Source organism: Sprattus sprattus (genome assembly GCF_963457725.1).
Source record: "Sprattus sprattus genome assembly, chromosome: 10".
Lineage (NCBI taxonomy): Eukaryota > Metazoa > Chordata > Actinopteri > Clupeiformes > Clupeidae > Sprattus > Sprattus sprattus.
The window spans coordinates 30,710,313-30,718,076 of record NC_137908.1 but is presented as its reverse complement, the minus strand read 5'-3'; positions in this window follow the sequence as shown (position 1 = coordinate 30,718,076).

The window sequence follows — 7,764 nt, the reverse complement described above, 5'->3', positions numbered from 1 at the left end:
CAAGAGTGTCAACGAGAGAATTCGAAATACAAGAAATAACTATCGACTTCTCTCTATTCTTTGCATTAATATATTTCTCAAGTATTTCTAAACAAAAGTTGACACTGTCAGGTCCATTCTCCATCCATAGTGTCCAAATGAGCATAAAATATCACTGGTATGTAAAAACTACACGGATAACAAAATAGATGTAAATGTTGATAAAAGTAATTTTCCCCTCTGCTCATAATAAAGTAAACAACTCATAGGTTGACACTTTCTCATCAAGAATTAGGATTTGGGAGCGGATATGAAAGCTAGTTTATCCGTCTTTCCTTTACACGCAGGACAATTATTTCTCTCTCTTTATTTAAGAAAAGTTCATATTTGTATTGTGTTATCATTAACTAGCCTGACGATGCCATACTCATAATTCTTGTCAGAAAATGAGTCTGATACTGCTCCATTGAGCTGTGATTATGGGGCGTGTTTCACGAACCAGGAAAAAAAATGCCTCTTCGCTCAATTGGATACCTAGAACCAATCAGAGCAACGTAGTATGACCATCTGATACATTAAACTTTTACCGGATCCCGTAGGAAGGACTGCAAAAACATCTTTTCGATCAACAAATGCCTTGATCGCGTTTCTCTGTTCCTCTTTCAAAATGAATGCGCTGTCAATATCTGTGAGATGTGCATGCTAACGTAATACTTATTAGCAGCGAGGCTAGTTAGCCACTATGTGTTTCAATGGGTTTTTGGTCTAAGCGTTAGCATTAACCTAAAAATAATGGCCTTGTGCTTCAGTTAGGACCTACAATACTCATACAACATTCGTGTAGCACATAGACAACTAACCAAGTCAATGTAGACATAAAAAAGTTGTGTACACTGTAAAATATTTCACCGTAATTTTACAGTAAACTCCTGGCTACTCGTTGCATTCATTTCACGGTAATTTTACAGTAATTTACTGTAAATATTTCACAGTAATGTACTGCACATGTTTCACAGTAATGAACTGTAAAAATGTCACAGTAAAATGCAATGCAACTACAGCGGTATATTGTAATTTCAGTTGTCATGCCATTGGATTACTGTGATTTTGCAGTATGTAGCTGTGGAATTACATCGTCTTGCTGTAGGCCTATATAATTTACAGTATTTTTACTGTAAAAGTAATGCAACTAGGACATTATACTGCACATTTACAATTTAAGTACTGCACATTTGACTTGTTAACTGTGATTTTACCACACAAATGTGCTTTGGATTTGCTAAATTAAAAGTCAAAGCAAGAACAAAGACAATACTTATTTTAACTTTTTTAATTCATTACTCAATACCCAAATACATACAAATTCATGAAGGTTTAAAACACGTCATATTTATTATTCAATACCTAAATAGATTACAATAAAAAAGGTTTAAAAACACGCCAAAATCAATACCCAATTACATAACAATTACTGAAGGTTTGAAACATGTCAAATTCGTTACTCAATACCCTAACCCTAGAACTTAAAACCCAAATACAAATAGTAAAGGTTAAAGACATGTCAAATTAATTAATCAATATCCTAATACACAATGAAAAAAGTTTAAAACACGTCAAATTACACACAACACTCCAGAACGTAGACTCTCCTAAATAACTCTGTCTGTCTTCAGACCATATAAAATATAAACAAAACTTCAGAACATATACAATATAAACAAAAATGAAATGCAATTACAAAAAAAAAAATGCAAAAACAATTACAAATGTACCATGACCACTCGAAGTCGACAAGCTTTCTCTGGACTTGCTGACATTTGCATTTATCCCTCCACGCCTCTTCTTCGAGCCTTGTGGGTTGATGCCCAAGAAGCACCTGTAAACAATAAGCAAAGACAACTTTCAGTTTTACAGATTTAATATGGCATTGTTTATCCAAGGCACATGCACATGCACCAAATAAATTAGTATTGAAAGTCAAGCAAGATTGATATAAGCAACACAAATCAGGAGGCTAAAATTAGCTCCTTTGAAATAACATGACCTAGTTGCTGCATCTGGAGGCTAACGTTAGCTTACTTTAAATGCACGCTAATTTGTGTAATCTCAGTCGAATAACACACTCTATACCTGGACACGTGGAGAATATTAATTGAGAACACAAATCTTGGCGGGGAAAATGGCTTTAAAATTACTTAGCTGGAGGCTAACGTTAGCTTACTATAACTTTCATGCTTATTTGTGTAATCTTGGCGGGGAAAATGGCTTTAAAATTACTTAGCTGGAGGCTAACGTTAGCTTACTATAACTTTCACGCTTATTTGTGTATTCTCAGTCGAATTACACACTCTATACCTGGACATGTGGACAACATTAAATGAGAACACATCATTTGAGCTTTCCAAAACAACTATACATTACTTGTCTGTGAGGAAAATCTTCGTGGGGAAAAATGGTTTAAAATGACTTAGCTGGTTGCTGTAGCTGGAGGCTAACATTAGCTTACTTAAACTTCAGGGCTCTCAAGTGTCACGCATTGAGCGTGACAATCACTCATTTAGGTCTTAAGTCACGCACTCCTGCCACACATCGTATTTCTCACGCTGAGAAAAAAAACTCTAGTATATTTATTATATGTGCCGGCCGCATCGCGTAAACATGACCTGGCTGCGCTGCCCTCACCATAAAGGAATCACGCACGTCTCCCCGAATCCCGTGGAGTTCTGCCGTGAGGTGCCACTTATCAGCCAATCAAAAAAAAAAGGGCTACACAATAGCCAATCAGAAAAAACGTATCTTCTGTATCTGGGTAAGATTTAATCCAACAACCAATGAAAATAAAGCATCCTGGAATTGCGCGCGTCTGATCTCCGATTCACCTTTCGTTCACCTTAAGGCCAGGCCAGACTAAGCGGATTTTCATACTTTCCGGAAAATAACTTGACAAACTGGCCTCCCGGCCAGATAAATCTGCCATTTGGAGCGTTACTTTCCGCCAAGGTTAGAATCCCCTTTCCAGAGTGGGAAGGTTGCAATCTACCCTGCTATCAGGGCCTGTCTGGCCGCAAATCGGGTTTGAATCCGCGAATCTGATGACGTAATTATCCCACGTGAACGCTGGAAGCTGTCAAGTAGTCACGTACATCTTCCCAATCGCAATAAAAACAAAAAAATGTAAGTCTTCTGTTCTGTTTATGGCTGGCAAACAACGATCTCATTCATATCTCATCCAGTCGAAATCTTAGCAGGATTGAACACATCTTTATTACCAACATAAGAACAGAACATAGCTAAATCTCCGCTTAGCGTGCTAATCACTACTAATAGCACTAGAAGGTAGCCCAAAATGTGGTATTTAATACACACGATCTATCACAGTAGCAACTTCATGAAAACCCTTACTTTCATTAGGTATGCACATAATGCATCACATACAGGTCGAACAATGATGATTTAAGCATAGGAAATGTATAAGGCACAGTATGGTCAACTACTTGGCAACAAACTGAACTGTCACCAACTTAACTAGTTGTAACTTGTCGTCTTCTTCTACGAGTCTTCTTCTCCATTTCCGGTAGCACCCTTCACAGCGCCACCAACAGGCCTTGCATATGTACTACAGCATATTCACCAGTTTCAATGGGTGTGTGTGGCCGTAGAACAGCGCAGCACAGCTTTGTCTGGCAGCGATTGACTAAACCCGAATACGTTCCGGAAAGTATGAAAATCCGCTTAGTCTGGCCTTGCTCTTAGAGGAAACCACTGGAGCTCCGAGCATCAATCTCTACAAATAGTAAGTTGTCTCCTGTTTTAATGTAACAACAAATTCACAATAGTTTGACACAAGCAATGACAACTTGACTGCAGTTAGAGAATATTTCCAAGATAACGAGCATCAACTTTTAATGAGTGTTTCAAACCAACAGAGTTTTGAGCTACAGCCTGCCTTTTCACCATAGCTTTGACTCCGAACTTCGTTAATAGCCTATACAAAATATATGTAGCCTGTTATTCGAACGAATATTTGGCAGCCCTTAATATTAAATTATGTTATGGGCATTCTTTTTTGTAAATGTGTTTGCTCGGACATTCTATTCAGGTTCCGAGGCTTCTTCACGCCTTGTGAAGTTGTGAATCGCGAGCTCATTAGGCATACTAGTATGTTATAAATATCCTGGTGAGGGAGAGACATACATAGTGCCCCTGCCTCCGGAGGTGCCACCAAACTTTGGAAACCCTCGAAACATTCACGTATCTGCAGTGATCATTTCATAAATGGTAAGTTCAATGTATGTGATTTAAATTCTTACATTTAAATACTATAAATACTTATATTACCGTTATGAATCGTGTAATAGTTTCATAGACTGGCTCTAGCCGTCTTGTGAGTTAACGTTAGCTAGCTCAGAGAGTGCTATGCTATCCCTAGTCAGGATAACTGTAGCCTAGTTTAGTCTACTCTGACTGGAAGCAATCTCACCCCATTCCAGCAATTGCTTCTTACTCTTATGCGGTTGAAAATGAACCTTTCCCTCTCGCTCCTCAGTGTTCTCTTCCAGGTTTCTATACCTACAGCTAGCAGAACATTCAGATGTACCCTTGACGTGTTACATGCAAGGCTTGTTCCACCACTTGTATTCTGGCCAAATAGGGAAGAGCTTAGGCTGTCTATGCCCATGATATTTAGGCAGACCTTACGTAAATGTGCTTGCATAATTGATTGTTTTGAAGTTTTTTATTGAGAGGCCCAAAGACTTTAAAGCTAGAGCACAAACCTATTCGAACTACAAACACCACCACACTATAAAATATCTAATAGGCATAACACCACAAGGAACAGTTTCTTTCATATCTAAAGGATGGGGAGGTAGAACGTCTGATAAACGTTTGACTGAACAATGTGGGTTTTTGGATTTTCTCAGTCCAGGTGATGTTATTCTTGCTGATCGGGGTGAGTTTATACAATGCAGAGCTTAAGATCCCCGCATTTACCAAAGGTAGGTCACAGCTGGGTCCTCTAGAATTAGAGTCGACTAGAGGACTGGCATCAGTAAAGGCGGCTGCATGCTACAGCGTTGGGGGTTAACGGTTGCGCAAAATTTACTCGGTGCAGTTCATGCTCCCAAAGGTTGCGCGTGTTGTCATGAGCCTGCCATTTGCCTGGCAGATAGAAAGCTGTTTCCCTAACAGAAAGTCTGAAGCTTGAAGTTCTTTTCAAACCTTTGCTTGGGTAGCACTGTTAAACTGAGCAGACATGCAGACTACATTTGAGTAATCTCATCTCGTAACATTCGTTTTCTAAAAACAATCACATAGTATTGCATGTTTTACTGTGGTAGAAAATACGTTAGCTTAATGCTAACATATATGGAAAATCCTATAGACACCGCGCTAGGTATTAGCATCAAGTAATTCACGTTAATGTTTTTGTATGAGCCTGACATTTGCTCTGCAGATAGATAACAGGTTCCCTAACAGAAAGTCTGAAGCTTGAAGTTATTTTCAAACCTTTACTTGGGAAGCTCTGTAAAACTGAGTAGACATGCAGAATATTTTAGTAACCTCATCTCGTATCATTCGTTGATAGAATGCAGGCTGCGAGGCTCGCGTAAGGGCTTACGTAAAAAATGACGCAAGTCTAGAAAATGGGGCCGACGCACGCAAGACGTAAGAAGTCGCGCAAGGGGCTTGCGCGGCCTCTTGCGCTTGCGCTTACGCTTACGTAAGGAAGCATGAATCAGCCTTAAGAATTCATGTGGAGAGGGTTATTGGTGAGGTGCGAAATAGGTACACCATACTTCAGAGTACCATTGGAATTCAGATGTGTGAATCCGAGCATCCTAAAGGGGACACAAATTTAGATAAAGTGTATGTTGTGCCCTCACAAATTTGTCTTGTTCAGTTATTCCTTTGGGTTAAATTCCAGAGAAATGTATTCGTTTTTTGCATTTTATATTTATAGATATATAGATAAACACACATTCAATGTACATACAACTATTGACTTAAACATCAGGCAAATATTAGATTAAAATGAATTTACTATTTATATATTTTATATAGATGATTATTTATGTATACATACATACACTATAAATATAGATATATAGATAAACACACATTCAATGTACATATATACAACTATTGACTTAAGCATGAGGCAAATATTAGATTAAAATGAATTTACTATGAACTTATTTATTTATACATTAATTCGTTTCTGTATGTACTGTATGTATGTATGTTTGTGTATGTATGTTTTTTTCTAATGCAATTGCCAATACAATTCAAGACAAAGCACTGTTCAGTTTTCTTCTTTTCGCACTCTTTTGTTTAGCAATTTGTAGTTTTCAATCACTACACTTCCAATTGGAAACTTTTAAATTTGAGGTGTCATACTGTAAACAGCTTTTATGGATGTACAGTCTTTCACAGAATCCAGATTTACACTCCAGTCTGTCTTCATCATGCAAGACTGGCACACCACAGTAACAGCCCTTGCCATTAGACGGTTCAGTAGCGTCACGTGAAGGTGCCAGAATAGGGGCTGTAAAAGTTTTTGCCAATAGCTCTGGTATCAGGCATCTTTGGACAAATGTGTCAACCTTACCAAGCATTGCTTCAAAGAAGTCTTTATCGGGCAGAATGTTTTCTGTATGGATTTCCCCTATGTTACTCTTCCTGGGCCCCAGACAACAAAGTCACAATAGCTTGCATTTGTTAGATGAATTTGTGCCTGCACTTGATAGAAGTACTGGTGGTCCCTCTTCAATGAAAGTTTCACCTCAAGCTCTCCAAGACAAAATGCACCGTCAGACTTAGCTTTTTCTTCAAGTGCACTGTTTTGGAGGCTACTGGGTGCTTTGACCTCCAACACACCCCTCCCGTGGCAGTCGCATGAAATAATGCCATCTGGAGATGCCCCTAGCCATGGGTATAGGGGATTGATGACTAGCCCACCCTTCCTGACAGCAAAGTTGGTGTGATGTCCCTCCATGACCTTGCTGTACTCTTCAACTGCTCTACTTTCATGATCAATGCCCCATCTAAAGCAAATGTCATAAATTGATTTAGTTTTTTATTTTAAAAACTATGATAACAGTGTAACAAAGGTTATGTTAATACCTGAGAGAGTGTGGTGTATTTCGGTCCTTGAAGGCCACAGGATAACAAAGCCTCTTTAGGAGGGACACAGCTGGTTTGTCCAGATGAGTGTGGCAGGCTGCTCGGATGTTTGAAGCGGTGACTCTTCCTGCCCTCTGGTCATACCACATGGCACATTTAGCTTGTAGCCGAGTTTCACACTCTACTGCACAACACTACAAATGAAGAGACTGTGTAAGAAGTTTGTGATCTAGCTGCAAATGAACATCAATATTTCTGAGACTGATTTCTGCACTCAAACTATCCTAGTAGGTTATTCCTAACATAAAAAAGTACCTGTTCTTCTGTGATGCTCAAACCAGCAAAGAATTCTTCACTCTTTGAGTGCAGTTCTGTAGGTGAAAGTGACCTGTGCTGGGGCTTGTATAGTTTGGTTAGAGGTGCTAGGATGTTAATTTGCACAGCCCGAGGTACATACATGCATGCATGGCCAGGAACTACAGCAAGTATAGCACATTTCACAGGCTCCTTCTCCCTGCTCTCGGAGATATGTAGCATGCTGTACAATGCTGTGCATTCATCTGGTGTTGGAGGTGGAATTTTAGAAGGAGGAAGGTCACCACAATCATGTGTTGCTCTCAGGGCTGGACTGGGACAAAAAATCGGCCCGGGCATTTTGAA